The 20,742-nt window shown below is 43.4% G+C and overlaps 1 protein-coding gene across 1 annotated transcript in view; it reads right to left on the reverse strand.

Moving 5' to 3' along the window:
* Positions 1–19,867, reverse strand: part of LOC126161859 (organic cation transporter protein-like) — a 325,910-nt gene extending 306,043 nt beyond the window's left edge. The window contains exon 1 of the mRNA XM_049917973.1: positions 19,729–19,867. The gene's annotated coding sequence lies outside the window, so the exon portion shown is untranslated. The remainder of the gene's footprint in view (positions 1–19,728) is intronic.
* Between the last annotated feature and the right edge of the window lie 875 nt (positions 19,868–20,742).

Consider the following 20,742-nt stretch of genomic DNA (forward strand, 5'->3'; position numbering starts at 1 on the left):
GGTCGGCAGGTACACTTTCGTAGCTTCTGGAACTACAGGAAAAGCAGCCAATGTTTGATTTTCTGCAGCAGTGTGAGAGCGAAGGGCACTATTCGAAAACCAATGACGTATCCCACAATCTTACAAGATTTTTGGACGAATAAATAAATAAACGTAATCTGCGTAACCTAAAAAATGAGTCGTAGAAATTTCGTGATTTGTGTGACCATTGTGAATTATATGCAGGAAATAGCTCCTGAGCGTGATGTGGCAGCTGTGAAACTAAAAATTAGACATTCTAAATGCCTATATCAACGAATACAATAAGATTCTAAAATCTTGAAAGAGGAGCATATCTACAGATGACATTTACATGCCAACTGTTGGTTAGTTTGCCATTGCAAACAGCATTTTCGCCTCCGAATGTTATTTCTTTTATAAATGTGTTTGTGGCCCCCAATCTACCTCCGATCGAAATCTATTTTCAGATCCAAAATTTGGGTTTCGTCTTCTTTGTATTTAACTCTTGTCACAGCTCTAATACCATAATCCGTGCTACAACATTCATACCCGCCCATGTGATTTCAATTGACGCCATACTGAAAACTCTGCAACTCTGTAGAATTTCTGGCGTCCTCGTGTGAGCGGTGGCTAATGCCACTACAGAATGCTGTAAGTTGTGGCGCCACATTAGTTGCTTGTATGAACCAGGCTTAAAACGGGTGTACTTCTGAAATGTCAGATGGCGTTGCACTGAGTTCGCCTTTTCCACGACTTTGAGGTGTATTTTCACTGCTTTCGAGTCAACGATCTTACTGGATAAAGAATTCATTATCCAAATTCTGTGTGACTAATTTCTAATCTCATTTTATCTAGATTCTTTTAAAGAGTGTCCATATCATACGTACAGTCAGGAGAATTATGTCCATGGGACATACTGAAAACAAGGTACGTTAGTCAAAACTGACCCACACAGTGTCCGAATTAAAAGTAAGAAATGGTTTCTCTTCTCATTATCCCTGATTTTTGCTTTATATAGGTGAAGATTTGCGTCGCGTTTTTCTTTTTTTTTCAGCTATTACACATTCCACAATTCAACAGCTTCAAACGTTGCACGAGTCTTAATTTACACTGTAGTTGTTTTTGCAGTCTTCAGTTCAAAGACTGTTTTGATGATGCTTTCCATGCTAGCCTATTCTACATCTACGTCTACGTCTACACTATGTGATCAAAAGTGTACGGACACGCCCAAAAACATACTTTTTTCATATTAGGTGCATTGTGCTGCCACCTACTGCGAGGTACTTCATATCAGCGACCTCCGTAGTCATTAGACGTCGGGAGAGAGCATAATGGGGCGCTCTGCGGAACTCACGGACTTCGAACGTGGTCAGGTGGTTGGGTGTCACTTGTGTCATACGTTTGTACGCGAGATTTCCACACTCCTAAACATCCCTAGGTCGACTGTTTCAAATGTGATAGTGAAGTGGAAACGTGAGGGGACACGTACTGCACAAAAGCGTACAGGCCGACCTCATCAGTTGACTGATAGAGACCTGTGACAGTTGAAGAGGGTCGTGATGTGTAATAGGCAGACATCTATCCAAACCATCACAAAGGAATTCCAAACTGCACCAGGATCCACGGCAAGTACTATGACTGTTAGGCGGGAGGTGAGAAAACTGGGATTTCATGGTCGAGCGGCTGCTCATAACCCACACATCACGCCGTTAAATGCCAATCGACGCCTCGCTTGGTGTAAGGAGCGTAAACATTGGACAACTGAACTGTGGGAAAAAGTTGTGTGGAGTGACGAATCACGGTACACAATGTGGCAATCTGATAGCAGGGTGTGGGTATTGCGAATGCCCGGTGAACGTCATCTGCCAGCATGTGTAGTGCCAACAGTAAAATTCAGAGGCGGTGGTGTTATGGAGTGGTCGTGTTTTTCATGGAGGGGGCTTGCACCCGTTATTGTTTTGCGTGGCACTAGCACAGCACAGACCTACATTGGTGATTTAAGCACCTTCATGCTTCCCACTGCTGAAGAGGAATTCTGGGATGGTGGTTGCTGGTTGCATCTTTCAACACGATCGAGCACCTGTTCTTAATGCGAAGTGGTTACATGACAGTAACATCCTTGTAATGGACTGGCCTGCACAGAGTCCTGACCTGAATCCTATAGAACACCTTTGGGATGTTTTGGAATGCTGGCTTCGTGCCAGGTGTCACCGACCGACATCGATACCTCTCCTCAGTAAAGCACTTCGTGAAGAATGGACTGCCATTGCCCAAGAAACCTTCCAGCACCTGTCTGAATGTATGCCTGCGAGAGTGGAAGCCGTCATCAAGGCTAAGGGTTGAACTCCAGCATTCCCGATGGAGGGTGCAACGAACCTGTAAGCCATTTTCAGACAGGTGTCCGGATACTTTTGATCACATAGTGTACGTCTACATCTATAGTCCGCAGGCTACCTTGCGGTGTGTGGCGGAAGGTACTTTGTGAACCACTGTCACTTATCCCCTTTCCTGTTCCAATAGCGAATAGTTCGCAGGAAGGAAGATTGTCGGTAAGCCTCCGGGTGTGCTCGAATCTCTCTAATTTTATCTTAATGGTCTTTGTCGCGAGATATACGCAGGAGGAAGCAATATTTTTGTTGACTCTTTTAGAAAAGTACGCTCTCGGAACTTTAACAATAATCAGTACCCTTATGCAGAACACCTCTCCTGCAGCGACTGCCACTGGGGTTGACTCATCATGTCTATGTCGCTTTCGTGCTATTGAATGAACCTATAATGATACGCGCTACTCTTATTTGTATCTTCTCTAAAGGGCAATTAAAAAAAAAAGAACAATTTCAATTTTTTACTACACACAAATCGTAAAGGATAGAAACACGTTGTGCACGTCACTGGAGAGTGGAAGGTTCAATGTATTCACAGAGCTACGCAGTTGTTTGTTTGTAGCAACATGACGACTACAACGCAAGATAATTTTTTTTTGTTGGAATTTGCGCAAAGTCAATTCACTGTTCATGTGCAACTTCCAGTCCACCGTCGATTCAGCAAGAAGCCGTCTCTGCACAAATAGATTTACGACTAGCATGCAAAATTCATGGAAGCTGGTTGCATATGCAGACGGAAAAGCACTGGTCGGCTATGCATGTCTGGTGAAATGTCGAACGTGTCCGAGATGCACTCACATGGAGACCTCGGAAGTCTACAAGAGGGCAGGCCAGGAAATTCAACTTCCTCAGAAGACGATGTGGCGTGTTCTGAAATGGCGCCTGCATATGAATCCTTACAAGTTGCGGTTACTGCAGCAATTGCGTTTCTTCAACCATAACAGAAGATACGTATTTTGCGTTTCAGTTCTCCAATATATGTCAGAGGACATTTTGCCCAACAACTCGTATTTTAGGACGAGTCAACGTTTCATCTATAGGGTAAAGAAAACCGTCATAGTGTAAGAATTTGGGGGTTACAAAATCCTGTCTGTAACAAACAACTGAAATCTGTTCTTTCCAGTTGACTCTACCCTGTTTGACACAGGCTCTATTCTGATGAGCAGTATTCAAGTATTGGTCGAACGAGCGTTTTGTAAGCTACCTCCTTTGTTGGTGAACTACGTTTCCTGAGGATTGTTCCAGTGGTTTTGAGTCTGGCATCTGCCTTTCCTGCAGTTACCTTTCTCGGACTATGAAGGAAGACTAATAGTTGGAACTGAAGAATGGAGACACTCATAATAAATGCACCCAAACTAGTAAGCCCTCATCTTACCTCTCGTACGTTTCTGTAGATCTCAAACTGTCAACATTCAGGATTCTGTTCACCCTCACCTCTACTTAACTTTTCACATAATGAAATTCGTATCCCTTTGTCATCCTCTTGGATACTTACTATAATGGCAAAAAAACAGAGTAACAAGGACGATAAACTTCCTAATGAACACACCGTAAAGCAGTTTATAAGGATACTGTGAAATAACGCCGTTATTGGTCTGCTGAGCTTTTATGAAGCGATTATTAGTTGGTTGGCTTAAAAGAGGGAGGAAGGGACGAAACTGCTAGGTAATCGGTTCCATGAAGCGATGAATCACAGTGCAAGTTGACCATTGGTTCCGTAGTAGAAATATACAGAATATGTGTAATATGTACAGCCAGCACTGAGATGGACATGTGTGGAAACGTTGGCTGCTTGGTGAACAGTATTTTCCTGAACTGTGACAATGTTATTATGGGCAAGTGGTACGATTGTTCCCAACATTTACTTTTGGTTCACGGATCATTTTGATGAACTTTGGTACAATAAATTGTTCCCTTTGTGTCTCGCACTTTTGAATCTGTTTTTTTTTTTCTGTGTGGATATTATAATACTCCTGTCGACCAAATAGCAATGTAAGATGCTTTGAAGAAAACCAGACATATTTGATGACCTACCTTGATCAAAGACACAATTTGAATCTTAATATTTGTCGGGTGAACTTGAGCATCTGCTGGCTTCAAGTAAATTTGGGATGGTAAAGATTCATTGTGCTTACGAAAGCTTGAAGACAATTCTTACCTTCAGTACATCATACAGTAAGTTAGAGCAAAAACTGTCAGACGGTTAGAAAAAGGTGGTGTTACACGCAACAGGCTTCTTTAGAATGTTGAGGTAGTCTGCCTGGAGGCTTTTGGTCGTATAATGCAGATTCATAGTATCAAGTCTGAATTCTTAACGGTAACAGATCTCGACGTTAATCTAGACTGCAGCCGTTCATCAGAACCAAATGTAATGTGCGTGAGCTGATAATGTTCTCAATGTATGTCACTCTTACGTGGTGACAGCACTTTTAGACTTTTATGCTGACGTGCTGTTGATTATTGAATAGTATCGTGTAGGTTAGAATAAGCCGATTAAATTTGACATTTACATTTGGCGAATTGTGAATCAGGTTCCTCATAATGCACTTCACGTACTCCATATATTCTGTGTATTTGTATTGCGCAATGAAATATATCGGGCTAGACTCTTCATAACTGTTCAAGTGTGTGCTATTTTCAGTAAGACGACGTAAAGAAACAGATCGAAGCATTTGTGTTGCTTGGGCCCTTTGAACTCTTTATGTAACATTTGCGTTTCACTCTTGCTCCGCCTGTAACAATTTTTTGTCATTTTATTGATACATTTTGTGATATATATATATACACTCAACGCGAGACAGCTGTAACCTGGTTTGTCACACGTTGTGACCGAGCGGTTCTAGGCGCTTCAGTCCGGAACCGCGCGACTGCTACGGTCGCAGGTTCGAATCCTGCCTCGGGCATGGATGTGTATGATGTCCTTAGGTTAGTTAGGTTTAAGTGGTTCTAAATCTATGGGACTGATGACCTCAGATGTCGAGTCCCATAGTGGTTAGAGCCATTTGAACCATTTTGATTTGTCGCACCAAGAACCCCTATGCGTGACATCTGGCAGTGTAGCGAAATAATATGCTAGAGGGAGGGGGGTGGGGGGTGGAGGGGGATAGGGGTCTGTTTGCGGCATTGTCCCGTGAGAACGTCAGTGAGGTAAGTTCTCTTACGCAATCCTGCCAAATCACCTTTAGCGGTAAAGGCCTCTTTCTATTTCCAGAAAATAACCAAGAGACTATCTTTCGTTTCAGTGATGTTTCTTCCTTAGGCAAACTATACGACTGTTATTCTGAAATGAGACAGACTCTATAACATCATCAAAATTATTTCTACGGTATCACCGAGCGAGCTGACGTAGTTGGGCTGGTTCAAACCCTCCTCCGACCATCCAGCTTTACGTTTCCTGTGGCTTCCCCAATCACTTAAGACAAATGCGTTTTAAGAGAGGTCGGCGGAATTCATTCACAAATCTTCCGAAGTGCGAGATAATACTTCGGGTCTGACGACCTCGTCGTCGACGGGACGCTAAATCTTTTATCTTCATTCTTTCTTAGGTGTCAACATACAATCTCGCAGTATGCTTTCGTTTTAGGGAACACCGACAAATTCGACAAAAGCGTCTGCGGATGTCACAAAACATATCTGTGATTACCATGCACGAGAGGTAAGTCACAGGTGTGTGCATCTGTCTTATGCTCCATATGCACAGTGAAGATTTTATTTTGTGAGATATTTCAGAGGCAGGGGATGTCATGATTCGTATCGATGCGTTTTCAGTTTTTACAAGATGTCAGATACTTCCAGTCAAGGTGCTACTGATTCGCAACAAGCCTCTTGGAAGAGTTCGTGAAACAGGTAAGCATATTCAGTTTACGAAGCCTGGGACCGTACGTGACACAAGGTCGCATGTCACGGTGTGGTTAGTTTTCATGAAGCACGACCCTGCAGCGTGTACTCGTATTGTTTATCGTCTGAGCCACAGGCGCTGATTCATACTGCTGCAAAAGCGTAAGTGCGCCATAAACAACCACGTGTGGCTACTGCTTTCGTTATGACCACTACGCAAGAACACAAAGAACAAAGAGAGTTACGTCATAATCATTTAAGTCGAATTACACACTTCTTGGAAAATTATTTGACGTAGTTTGCAAAAGTGAGAGATACGACGAATGGATGGGATACCCTTAACTTTACTTGAAAGGAATGAGTTTAATTTTGTGTGCACATTGCGATCATTAAAGCCACGTTATGAGCTCAGACGAGAACGGTTGCGTTGTTGCAATCATCCTGGAAATCGCCTGAAGAGACGTAGGAAGAAAAATCAGATTAGCACAGATTAGGCAGACTGCCTTTGGGAAATGCAGTCACCGTCTTGTAATTTTTTTTACGTATATGTTTCAGTCTCAGGTCTCACAAGTGCTATCGTTGCCGGTTTAGCCTTATTACTGCTGTGACCGCCTGCCCGGCCTTCTTCAGCTGGCGAGGTACCAGGGTAACATCTCCAAACCATCCGATGACGATCGATCCGACGAGAATTTGAATGTCTGTCGTGCCGAAAACCAACATACCGATAAGTATACATAAAAGTATTTCAACGAGCTTGAAAACTTTTGCTTAATCTTACGTTTGTAATATAACCGTGGATCATTCGTGGATTAATCCTATTAAACCAGCACATCACTTTGGACACCATATCATGCAGATTCCACGGCGACCTTGCAGTTCCATCTGCATCTCTAGCCAAGAGCTGGGCCCGTGTGCCTGCCGCACGGGCGACCCACTTAGATCAGCGCAACTGCTAAGGAAATTTCCTTGCCTGGAGGAGTGGAACGAGTTCCGCTCAGCATATATAGGGCAGCTGAAGGCTGCTAGAATGAGATGCAGCAACTACGGTTCCAATATTCGACATTAACGGCGAGAGAACGGCCTCCTATCCACATTTACCTCCAATACTGCCTACACTCGCAGGCAATCTTTCCAAGCATTATTCTTATACAAACTTGTTTGAGCATCTGATGGATAATTTTACACAATAGTTTTAACTTTACAAGACTGTGTGACCTTACAAACGTACACGTATTTGACTATGATATTCTGGCTTGAACAGGAATCTACGGTACCGCAAACGTCTCTATGCAAGTGGGTACTATAGCCGTTATATGTCCGAGGGCATGGAGCTGTAACTTAAGGATAATGGCGTCGTCTTGGGTAAAACATTACGGAAATAAAATAATTTTCCTTTCGGGTCTCCTTGTTGAGAGTACTGAAGATAATTTTGCTATCAAGGAAAGCAAAACTGGCATTCTAAGGGTCAGAGAATGGAGTGTTGACTCCGTAAATCAGCTCGGCAGGTTAAAAATTTTTTTAAATGAAATGGATAGGTTGAAGTTACATATAATGCGTGTTAAAGATCAGCAGTGAGAGGAAGAACAAGACCATTGGTCTGAGTGCAGGGTCACAAATACAAAATCAAACTAATGTAATGTAGGACTAGGCGTATTAATGAATAAGAAAAATGGGACGTGGATAAGCTGATACGGACAGCATAGTGAAGGTGATGTAGTAGCAAAGACAGAGACGAAGCCAACATTCAAGACTCACTACAATACGACGAGTTTAATGCTTACTAGCTCAACAGATGGAGAGATTGTAAGAAATCATTAAAACATTTAAAAGATACAAAAATTTAATCGTCCTGGGGGACTGGATTTCGACTGTGGGATAAGGAAAAGAAAGTAAAACAGTAGACAACCATTATTTGGCAGAAAGGAATGGTAGACGAAGCCACGCGGTAGAATTTTGCACAGAACATGGTTTAATATGTGTATACTAACACTTTGTTTAAGAGTCGTGAAAGATACTTGTATACTTGGAAGCGACCTGGAGATACCGGTAGGTTTCAGATAGATTAAACGGGGTGTTAACGATAATTGTTTACAATATACCACAGTGGTGAAGAAGAAGTAGACAGGAAAGTACCTCAAACTGGTCTACGAAACCCATTTATGCTATACTGCATGCTTTTCGCTCAAGATTTTTTTATAGCGCAAGCTATTAGTCCTAAAGCCAAAATGAACAGACACTTTTGTAGGAAATTTAAAGTGGTTTAATTTTGTGAGGACTTGTGTTTTCGCTGGAGGTCGTAGTTTTCGAGTTATTCAAGAAAAACGTATAAAAGTGACCTTCTGACGAACACACACTCATACTCATTCCTCACCGGTCAGGACTTTTAGTATGTTCGACGTTGCAGTACCTATGTTATTCCGAATTACGATCCTAATTTCATTTGGACATGCACGTATGTCCAAAGGAACAGACATTGCGGTAACTACAGCCGTTATGAAATACATTAAATGTATTCGCAGTTGCGAATATTGACGACAGTCAGTTGTAGAACGGAATGACGACAGTTTACAATTTGTGCCGGAGTAGGACTCGAACCTGGATTTCGCAAGCTGTCGCCTTACCATTTGGTTATCGGTGCACAACTCATGGCCAGAGCAAAACATCCATAAGTCGTCGACCATGAATCTACAACCTGTAGGGCCGGCCAAGGTGGCCGAGCGGTTCTAGGCGCTACAGTCTGGAACCGCGCGACCGCTACGGTCGCAGGTTCGAATCCTGCTTCGGGCATGGATGTGTGTGATGTCCTTAAGTTAGTTAGGTTTAAGTAGTTCTAAGTTCTAGGGGACTGATGACCTTAGAAGTTAAGTCCTATAGTGCTCAGAGCCATTTGAACCATTTACAACCTGTACTGGTACACTCACTATGTGTATTCCCGCACAGGTGAGACAGTTTACTTGAAAGTCGCTAGCCTGGCGTTGGCGGATAAATACGATATCGCAGTGCCTGTGTGTGAAGGAACATGGCATGGCAATTCGGATTAACACAGGCGCAATCCGGGTTCGAGTCTCGGTCCCGCACATATTTTCATTATCGTCATTCCATTCTGCAGCTGATGGTTGTCCATATTCGCAATTGCGAATACGTTTAATGTATTTTTGTATGTTGTTCATGGGAATTCCACCTACCACTGTACAAAAATGTGCGAATACACGAAGTATTTCCCGTATTAGGTCTGTTTTGCTCTCAAGCGGACACGTATCTGAGTACAAAATTAAATTACATTAAATTTCCTACAAAAAGTTGCTAAACTTTTTTCTCTAGGATTAATAGTTTTAGGACAGAGAGATATTTGCGGTTTTCTCCCGAAGTAATAGACCTCCCTTGTATAAAATTGTTCGTCTTGACTTCCTCTCTTGATTTCCATAAACCGCTTAAGGCAAATGCTGAGATGGTTTCTTTGAAAGGGCACGGCCGATTTCTCCCCTATCTTTCCTTAATTCGAGCTTGTGCTCTGTCTGTTATGACCTAGCTGTCGACGGTATGTTAAGCACTAGCCTTACTTCCTTACTTCCACTTCCTGTAAAGCACTGTGGTACGTTGTAAACAAATATCGATTACACTCTGCATAATGGTAAGACAGAGACTAGAAACAAGTAAAAACTGGAAGTTCACCCTGACCCTGAATTTACTGATTATGAAAAGCAAAGTGTAAACGAAGAAATTTGAGAAAGATAGGATTCAGTTCGGTTGTTTGGGGGAGGAGACCAGACAGCGAGGTCATCGGTCTCATCGGATTAGGGAGAGACGGGGAAGGAAGTCGGCCGTGCCCTTTCAAAGGAACCATCCCGGAATTTGCCTGGAGCGATTTAGGGAAATCACGGTAAGCCTAAATCAGGATGGCCGGACGCGGGATTGAACCGTCGTCTTCTCGAATGCGAGTCCAGTGTGCCAGCCATTGCGCCACCTCGCTCGGTGAAGGATAGGAAATCATGGAGATGGACCTGGATAAACTGGAAGAACTAGAGGCCTTAAGAATTTCATAGGTAGCGAAAGTTAAGCAACGATTTAAACAGGGGAAATCAATAGAAGACACATGGTTAGCTTCTAGAGATAAATATCGAAGGCAGCAGAGAATAAAACAATCGTTGGAAAATATGAGAGTTATTCTAACTGACGAAAGGAGAAAATACAAAAATGCCAGCAAAAGGGCACACAAACCTCCAAAAAGAGATTGAGAGAAAGTGCAAAATGACAAATCAGAAATGGGTAGAGGACAAATCAAGGCTATAGAATCATGCCTAGCTATGGAGAAGATAGATATCACACATAGGAAAATTAAAGGGACCTTTGGAGAAAAAAGAATTAGTTTTGCAAACATCAAGAACTCATATGGAAAACCAGTACTAAGCAAAAGAAGGGAAAGCAGAAAGATTGAAGGAATATACTCTACAGGTGGGCTGTACAAGGGAAATGAAATAGAAGACAGTATTATAGAAACAGAGAATATGAAGATGAGATGGTAGATATGATACTTTGAGTAGAGTTTGTGAGAGCACTGAATGACGGAGTAACGATTCTGTTAAATATCGATGTAACATTTTCTGCTCAGTGTTATATTGTTGAAGGGTACAAAGGTGGACGCCTTTACGCTACGTACAAAGACAGAGGGACGAGCGTCACTAAGATCATACAAGAAGCTTGTTATTGGTGGAGAACCTGAGAGGCAAATTCAAACAAGACTTGTTTATGTTATTCTATAAAACTTATAATGTTTTGTTTACTACCGAATAAGAGTGTAATGTTGTATTTTGAATAAAGAAAACGAATAATAAGTTTCTGTAATATTCTCAACCGCGCAAGGAACCAGAAATAGTGAAATCAATAAGTAGGTTGAAAGACTATCAACGAGAGCGTCTCTTGGCGGGGGCAGAAGTGATTGGAATTGGCGCTAGAGTGCGTCCTTTGTGAGACGGAAGCAGATAGTGCCAGACACAGAGGCGTGTGTGAGTGTGAGTGTGAGTGTGTGTGTGTGTGTGTGTGTGTGTGTGCGCGTGTGTTTCTTGGCGGGGGCACAAGTGGTGGAATAGACGCTAGAGTGCGTCCTTTGTGAGACTGAAGCAGGTAGAAGGTTGTCAGACATAGAGGTTTGTGTGTATGAGTGTGTAACCCACTGCTAGGCTGACTGTCTCGCGTACCCATATGCGAGACAGCCAGGACGGCGAGCAGTATGTTTCAAGACGTGGCTCAACGACGAAAGATGCGACTTCTGCTCCAGCTGACGTTGCCACTGGAGTCAACGCTTCCATTGTCGATTAGGAGGCTCCATCCAGAAATACGGGCTAAACCAGCTCGTAACGTCCAGAGCGCACGAGCACTAGTCTCAAAAGTAAATATGGCTACCTTTCACTGCGCCACGCAAGGGAAGGGAATACCGCCAATCTTGTGAAACGACCTCTTTAGATTCAAAGACTTACTAGTGAACGTTTTATTAACTGACGTTAATGCTGTAGCGATGATTCAGAATTGCTTTACATGGTTGCTATGAATTTAAAAAACTTATTGGAACAGATAATTTTCTTATCTCTATAAGTTACTGTTGAATTACTCGCTGTGTCTGTTGTAAAGTTTCATTCAAAATATTATGTGGGGAACACTGTAAAAGCAAGTAGGGAGGAGCCTGACACCAACTCGCCAAACTTTCTGACTACCTAGAACTGTGAAAGATTAATTGCAAACCATAGACTTAACTGCATTAAATACCTACTGATTGATTCTGTCTTCGTTGTGGCTTGTTGCTGGAGACGTAAATGTTAATTATTTCTAAAGTAATTCTCATTTATTTGTCAGTCTCAACTGTACATTTTTAATTTCATAACATGTTTCGATCACTCTGGATCATTTTCAGATAAAAGTGGTGGCGTCAGCCTTGCCTTTTCAGAACCTGATATGAGGTTCTGAACAAACAAGATGAGTTACTGACGCAACTCGTTCTTAGATCTGGAAATAATCCAGAGTAATCGAACCATGTCATGTGCGAGGTTCGTTCATTAATAAGTAATGCAGCACATTTTCTTCTCGGCCAGTTTCGGTTTAAAAAATGTGGAGTTTATTGTGGGACATAGCGGAATATTCCCCCTTCAGTCCCTATAGTTTCATGAAGTTCCGATAGGTGGTGGCGCTATACGGAGCCTTCAAAATGGCGTCAGAAATGGAGATGTGTTCCAAAGAGAGTGTTTCTTTTGGTAGAAAACGAGAGTATCGCAGGTATTTATAGGCGTTTGAGGAATGTCTACAGAGAACTGGCAGTGAAAAAAGGAAGGTGAGCCGTTGGACGAGGCGTACCTCATCATCGCAACAAGGTAGCGCAAACCTGTCGGATCTCGCGCGTGTCAGCTGGTCGCACACAACTGGACTCTGCAATGAAACGCGCTCACACTCTCATTCGAGGTGATACATGGATCATAATCAAACATTTTGCTCTTCAACCGGACTCTCTGTTGATAGTGCTGACACACCTCTCCACCACTTGAGGTACTCATAGGTGTATGCCTTAGAGGTTCCTAGCCGCCTTGACTAGAGTTGCCGCCTCTGGATCACAGGGTCTCGGGTTCGATTCCCAGACGGGTTGGAGATTTTCTCTGCCCGGGGACTGGGTGTTTGTGTTGTTATTATCATTTCATCATCACCATTCGTGACTAGACTGGACTGTGTAAAAACTGGGACTATGTATGGGTGCTGATGACCACGCAGTTCAGCGCTCCACAAACCAAACATCATCATCAGCTTCCTAGCGGTCTAAAAGAAGACCATAAAGAGCACCGAAGGACCTTCTGTGCGGAACTGTTTGCGCGTTATGGGCCTGATAGTGACAATATTTTGTTGAACATTGTCACAGGGGATGAAACATGGGTTCGATATCACTTCGAACCGAAAACAAAACGACAATCCATGGAGTAGCACCACCCACCTCTCCTCCGAAGAAAATGTTGGAAGCCGGTCCGTCACGGTAAATTCATGGCGTCTTCTAGGATTCTGAAAGCGTCATACTGTTTGATGTCCTCCCTCATGGCGCAGCGATCAACTCTGAAGTGTATTGTGCTACCCTCAGGGAATTGAAGCGAATTCAGCGTGTTCGTCGCCACATAAATGCTAACGAACTTCTGCTTCTCCATGGCAACGCAAAGAGTCACACAAGTCTGCTCATCGGAGAGGAGCTCACAAAACTTAAGTTCACTGTTCTTCCTCAGCCACTCTACAGTCCGGGTCTCCCACTTTCCGACTATCATCAACACTGAAGAGCCAAAGAAACCGGTACACCTGACTAATATTGTCTAGGGCCCCCGCGAGCACGCGGAATTGCCGCCGCAACCCGACGTGGCATGGACTCGACTAATGTCTGAAGTAGTACTGGAGGGAACTGACATCATGAATTCTACAGGGCTGTCCATAAATCAGTAAGAGTATGAGGGGGTGGAGATCTCTTCTGAACAGCACGTTGCAAGGCATCTCAGTTATGCGCAATAATGTTCGTGTCTGGGAAGTTTGGTGACTAGCAGAAGTGTTTAAACTCAGAAGGGTATTCCTCGAGCCAGTCTATAACAATTATGGACGTGTGGGGTGTCGCATTGTCCTGCTGGAATTGCCCAAGTCCGTCGGAATGCACAACGAACATGAATGGATACAGGTGATGAGACAGGATGCTTCCGTATGTGTAACCTGTCAGAGTAGTATATAGACGAATCACGGGTCCCCATACCAATCCATCTGCATACGCCCCACATCATTAGAGCCTCAACCAGCTTGAACAGTCCCCTGTTGACACGCAGGGCCCATGAATTCATGAGGTTGTGTCCATACCCATTCACGTCAACCCGCTCGATACAATTTTAAAGGAAACTTGTCCAATCGGGTAACATGTTTCCAGTCATCAACAGACCAGTTTCGATGTTCACGGGCCCAGATGAGGTAAATTTGGAAATTTGTGGAAAGGTTTTATGGGACTAAACTGCTGAGGTCATCGGTCCCTAAGCCAACACCCTACGTAAACTAACTTACGCTATGGACAGCACGCACACACCCATGTCCGAGGGAGGACTCGAACCTTCGACGTAGGGAGCCGCAAGGGCCGCGACAAGACCAGGCGAGGTGTAAAGCTTTGTGTCGTCCAGTCATCAACGGTACACTATCGATGATGTTCCGTTCAATGGTTCTCACGCTGACATTCGTTGATGACCCTGCATTGAAATCTGCAACAATATGCGGAAGGGTTGCACTTCTGTTGAACGATTCTCTTTAGTTGTCGTTGGTCCAGTTCTTGCAGGATCTTTTTCTAACCGTGATGTTTTTCAGGATTCCTGATATTCACGGTACACTCATGAAATGGTCGTGCGGGCAAATCTCCTCTTCATCGCTACCTCGAAGATGCTGTGTCTCGTAGGTAATGCGTCGACTACAACACAACGTTCAAACTCACTTAAATCTTGATAACTTGCCATTGTAGCAGCAGTAGCCTATCTAACAACTGCACGAGACACTTGTCTTATATTGCCGTTGCCGACCACAGCGCCGTATTCTGCCTGTTTATGTATCTCTGCATTTGAATACGCATGCCTATACCACTTTCTTTGGCGCTTCAGGGTGTTTGGCCCAATAAAGGACGCACTCCGCGGGAAGCGGTACGTGGATGACGAGGAGTTTGTTGATGCAGCAACACGTTCGTTCCACGTCGACTAGTAGAGTGGTACCCATGCGAGTACACAGGCCCTTCCAGTAAGGTGGGGTAAGGTCGTCACACTGAATACAGATTATGTTGAGAACAGCTTTTTGTAGCGAAAAGAGTGGGGAATGATGTGATTGGAATGCTGAATAAAACTAACCTGCTTTCGAAGAAAAAAGAACTTGTTGCATTACTTACTGAAGGCACCTCGTAATTGTAATTTGCAGCTGTGACTGAAGAATAAAGCAGAATTATTTTAAATATCAATGCAGTTGCTGATCGTCTCGAGTCGCCTATGTAGGCTATAGTTAATTATTTAAGTTCAAATTTTATTAGTTTCTTCGTCTCATTCGCCTATATGTGAACTCATCTTCTTCCACGAAGTCGAGAGGCTTCTTTCGGTTTTGTTGTTCAGCGCAATTTGTTCAGTTGCTGAGGTTGATGTGGAGGAGTGATAGCGAGGTAGAAATTTTTACTTCGCAGTCAGTCCATTACGATCGACTGTGCAGGAGAGTTCAAATGGTTCAAATGGCTCTGAGCACTATGGGACTCAACTGCTGTGGTCATCAGTCCCCTAGAACTTAGAACTTCTTAAACCAACCTAACCTAAGGACATCACACACATCCATGCCCGAGGCAGGATTCGAACCTGCGACCGTAGCAGCAGCGCGGCTCCGGACTGGAGCGCCTAGAACCGCAGGCCACCGCGGCCGGCCTGTAGGAGAGAAGGGCGCAGCTACAGAGAGTGAAACTGGTTAAGGTTTCGGCCTGGCTGCTTGCCACGGGTGGAGATTTTTTGTTAGAGTTTATAACCCTCTGTGCAGCGGGACCACTGAGAGTCGTACGTCTACTTTTCTGTCGTCAATAACTTTTGCTTTGAACATGCAGATGTTATAACAGTAAATCTGACTAAATATTGTAACTGAAAAGAAATCCGTATCGAATGTTACTACCAAAGTCGAAACAAAGTCCTTGTAGTAGACAATATTCCACCTGGTATGCATGATAGATGAGACAGGTGAAATACCCTCAGCATTCAATACAAATGTAATAATACCACCCACAAAAAAGTTGGATACTGAATGTTAACAGATACTACCGGAACATCAGTTTAATAAGTCATGGTTGCAAAGTAGTTACACGAATGATGTACAGAAATAAGAAAAAAATGGCAGATGCCGATTTTAAGGTTGATGAGCTTTGCTTTTCGGAGAGAAGTAACGGCACGCGAAGCAGTACCGAACGTCGAACTAAACTAAGACGACAGGTTGAAGAAAAGCTAATTTACAAGCTACATCCTGGCCAAGTTCAAATTGTGTAAAGAGGAACCTAAAAAGTGTATTCGAAAAGTGTTACTTTCCCAAATTTAAGAACACATTATGAAATCCTAATAGCATTGTCCACACCGTATGTGTTTTTGAAAAGTTGTTTTGGCAACTTGAGTCTTTATGAATGTTTGTGGTTGGCCTTCAATTTCGTGGTAGCCAGGGTGAGCCTTGGTAGCGTAAAAATTGTTCGTTACCAGCATGTGTTTGACAAGCGGAGAAGACGTGACGGTTTACCGATCTCTGTAACCATACCAAACGTCAGTGCACTGAGTGTGATCGCAACTCTCTTCGCTGACTCTCGTATGAGTGCATGTGATACCGCTGGTCGTCATTCTTCACCCGTTACGTGACATTAAGATCGGTGGCCCTTGCGATACTACTCGTAGAGACTACGATACATGAAAGTTTCTTTCATCATGTCCTTCCTTTCATTTACATCGTTATTCTCCGCAGGCCACTTCGATTTTTGTTTGGTTGTTTACATTGAATGAACAGAAAACCTTGGCATTTACAACAAAGACGCGCTGCGCACGTTATTGCATTAACTGCTCTGCATGAAATGACGACGTCAAAGAGTAACTGTTAATGGACACCACATCCGTTATGCCCGATGTTTCACAGTTATAGTTATGACTGGGAATAACACGACATGCTTCGTCTCTTCCCACACTTAATAGTCTAGAATTTCTCGTTATGTTGTTAGCAGCAGCGGTAGGGGGAACCCAGCTCACTACACTGCATGGTCATCCACAGACACACCAACACAAACTGTTTTTGTAGCTGGTACGGTAATTACTATTGATGACGGTTATACTAACAACTTAACGGATAATATTAAACGCAATCTCATACGTTTCACCGTTGAAGCTGTAGCCTGTGAAAAGTATTATACGGAAAAAATAACATCGCTTCTAGACGTTATTACCATCTGGTGCAAAGACTTGCAACTCACTATTAATGTAGTAAAGTGTTACTTTATGCTCTTCACGAAACCTAAAATACACGGTGGCCAAAAACAGTCTGAACTGGTTGGAGGAATAACGCAGGGTGGGTTGTGTTGCAAAATACACAAGGAGATATGAAAGGGAAATGACTCTTTGTACCAGTTTCATGGCATTGAAAATGGCAGGATTCGATTCATCGATAGAATAATGGGCAAGATGTAACTTACCTAAGAAAGAGGTTGCTTGTGAAATAGCTATGCTGCACATTCAGAAATGCGGCAATAGCTTCTGATAACCACAGTAGGTCATCGTAGCCACCGGAATAGAGTATATTAATTTTAGAAGACTTACTTTCTCGCAGAAACGTAAGTTCTGAAACATCTAAACTGGCCCTCACTTTAAGAAACATGGTTAATTTTTTACGAAATTCTGTTTAGAGAAACAGGAAAACTGGTTAGCGGCAGGATTCTACGATTATTCTCCAGAATTTTATGTGCGCCTTACGAAAAGTGCAATGAAGGTAAAGTTAAAACTATAACAAGCCTCGCAGAGGCAAGGAAGCAGTTTTTCTTCCCGCACTCCATTTGGAAATAGAATGAGAAATCTCCGTCATATTTACCACATAATATCTTTATACAGATTTGATGAGTATAGGTTTAGAGGCGCACAGATGCACCCAGCAATTCAAGTAATTTACAGAAACCACTGCTACAGCGCAGAAATGGTTGGGTCAGGCGGCAGTAGTGTCGAGTACGATTCAAGTTGTCTATTTGGACCGGTGATGCTAGCAAAAAGGTAACTACTCATCAAGCCAGTGCACTATGACGTCACCCAGTCCCGCATATTTCAGCTATCGAAGGATTGGAAAACCACTGGGAATATGAGGAGTTTTCGGCGGAGTAATTTTTGTTATTAATGTCTTAAAACACACTTAAAACTTAAAATATCAGAATAAAGCAAAAAAAAAAAAAAAGAAAAAGTCAGGTTTTCTCGGGAACGCCGATAACTATGTAATGCACGGTGTGTGTGTGTGTGTGTGTGTGTGTGTGTGTGTGTGTGTGTTTTTGAGCGAGAGAGAGAGAGAGAGAGAGAGAGAGAGAGAGAGAGAGAGCGCAAACTTCCGATTACCCAGGTGCAGATTATTCGGCTTGCAAGTTATCCGTGTATAGTTTACTGCTGTTTGAAACAATAAAAAACGAAGTTTGCGTATTCTGTTACAATTGGAACAAATATTTTCGGTTAGAATACCTGCTGCAGGTTATGAGGACGTAGGTTACAAGAGTGAGGATAAAAAAGGAACTCTAGTAGTTAAATAGCGATTCTGTGAATCGGGATGACATCAGCTAAGTAACGCGGATGTAATGAACAAAGAGAGCGAAGACAAGATGATTGAGGAGCAATTCATCATACAAAACGAGACGCTGAAATCCACTGATCCGTTATTAAAGTACACAGAAAAAATTCGTCTGTATATATCGATGTTTTAACTCCCCCGAAAATGAGGGCAGACGTCAGGGAAAAGGGAGTGAAAAACTGAAACATATTAAAAGAATGGACAATACGTCGCCGAAAGTGCACTGAAGCAAGAGATACGAAATGCAGCGTGTTCTAGGTGTAATGTAAATAAACTGTCAGTGGACTTTCAAATGTGAGATGTAGCATATTTTGGAAATACAGTGAACAGCAATTTTCCGGTAACAAAACTATATTTCGGATTATGTGCGACTTTCAGTTATCCGTAAAATCTTGGGTCCGCATTAATCCGGGTAATCGAGAAGTTGAAAACATGGTTCAAATGGTTCTGAGCACTATGGGACTTAACAGCTGTGGTCATCAGTCCCCTAGAAATTAGAACTACTTAAACTTAACTAAGGACATCACGCACATCCATGTCCGAGGCAGGATTCGAACGTGTGACCGTAGCAGTCGCGCGGTTCCTAACTGAGCACCTAGAACCGCTCGGCCACCGCGGCCGGCAATCGAGAAGTTGCTGCCTACATATTACATTTAAAAGATTATCAACATGACACATTCGTAAACCTGTTTAACAGCCAACATATCATCTTTTAACGTGACCTATGTATCGTGCCGCGCAAGAGGTCAGCTTGTCACTGCAAACTTCATCTTAAAAGGTATCGCCGGGAAAAGGGCAGCACCATTGTCGCGGACTTAACTGCACCAGATCGTGTTACGTACAGGATCATAATGTCCATAAGCTCCTATTTTGTTTACTAGACGACAGTGAGAAACTGTCTCGACAGTTTTCATCAATTCAAGAAACACTTGGGATGACTGCCGAGTCGACTGAATCATTGCATTGTTTTATGTAACAAGAGAAGCACAACAAAACAGTATACATGGCGCAGGCGGTCATCAGACATCCAGAAAAATCACACACACACACACATCTGACACATTACTCTTGGGTACAGTTGTATACTGTCAGATTATTGCGACCATTCGGAGACGGACGGCAGGTTACGGTTTGACTAGGCACATGCGCCGGCTTGTCAACTTACCACAGTGTGCGACACGCCGCGGTCGCGCGAGGCAGGTCGGGAGGGGACACCGACTGTGACGGCGGCTGCAGCGGTCTTTGTGTGTGGCGGCAGCGGCGGCTGGCGCACACGTGGCATTCCTCGCTGCGGCGGAGAGAGGCCGTCTGGCCGTGCGGCGACTCCACACTCTGTCCTGCCCTGCCTTCCGAGCCGATGCCAGCCTTGGCTCAGACCTTGACGTTCTCTTACTCGCTTCATCGGAACGGGAAGTGTCTGCGATACGCTTCAGGTGCGAAAGCAAAAACGCAATTAAGACCGCGGTGCTTCACTTCCCGAAAGAACAGGTGTGGCTTTCAAAATAACGGGACTATTGCTGTAAAACATTTTACTTCAAAAACATACACATTGTCACCCTCAATATCCTCCCCTCCTACATCGTTAAAACGGCCCATACGAATATTCCATTGATGGGAAGAGTGCTGGAAGTCTTCCTCTGTGAGCTCCATGATAATGCGTATCTCTTTTTCTTTCACTGCTTCAACGGACTGAGATCTTGTTCCTTTTATTGCACATTTGATTTTTAGGGACTAGAAAACGTCACATTGTACTAGGTCAGGCTAACAACGTGGGTGGTCTATCACTGAGATGCTGTGCTTCGCTAGAAACCTCTTTAAGATAAGACGGTATGAGCCCGTGCGTTGTCTTGATGCAGAAGCTATGACTTATTCTTCCACAATTTTCTTATTTTCTCACGGAGTTGAGTAAGAACCTCAAGGTTGTGATGTTGATAAATAGTTTGACCTCCAGGAACCCAGTGAAGACACACAATTCCACGAATATCGAAAAAACAATCATCATCGCTTTGAACCTTCATTTGCGCTACATTCTGGAACCGCGCGACCGCTACGGTCGCAGGTTCGAATCCTGCCTCAGGCATGGATGTGTGTGATGTCCGTAGATTAGTTACGTTTAAGTAGTTCTAAGTTCTAGGGGACTGATGACCTCAGAAGTTAAGTCCCATAGTGCTCAGAGCTA

This window comes from Schistocerca cancellata, chromosome 2 (assembly GCF_023864275.1).
Source record: "Schistocerca cancellata isolate TAMUIC-IGC-003103 chromosome 2, iqSchCanc2.1, whole genome shotgun sequence".
NCBI lineage: Eukaryota > Metazoa > Arthropoda > Insecta > Orthoptera > Acrididae > Schistocerca > Schistocerca cancellata.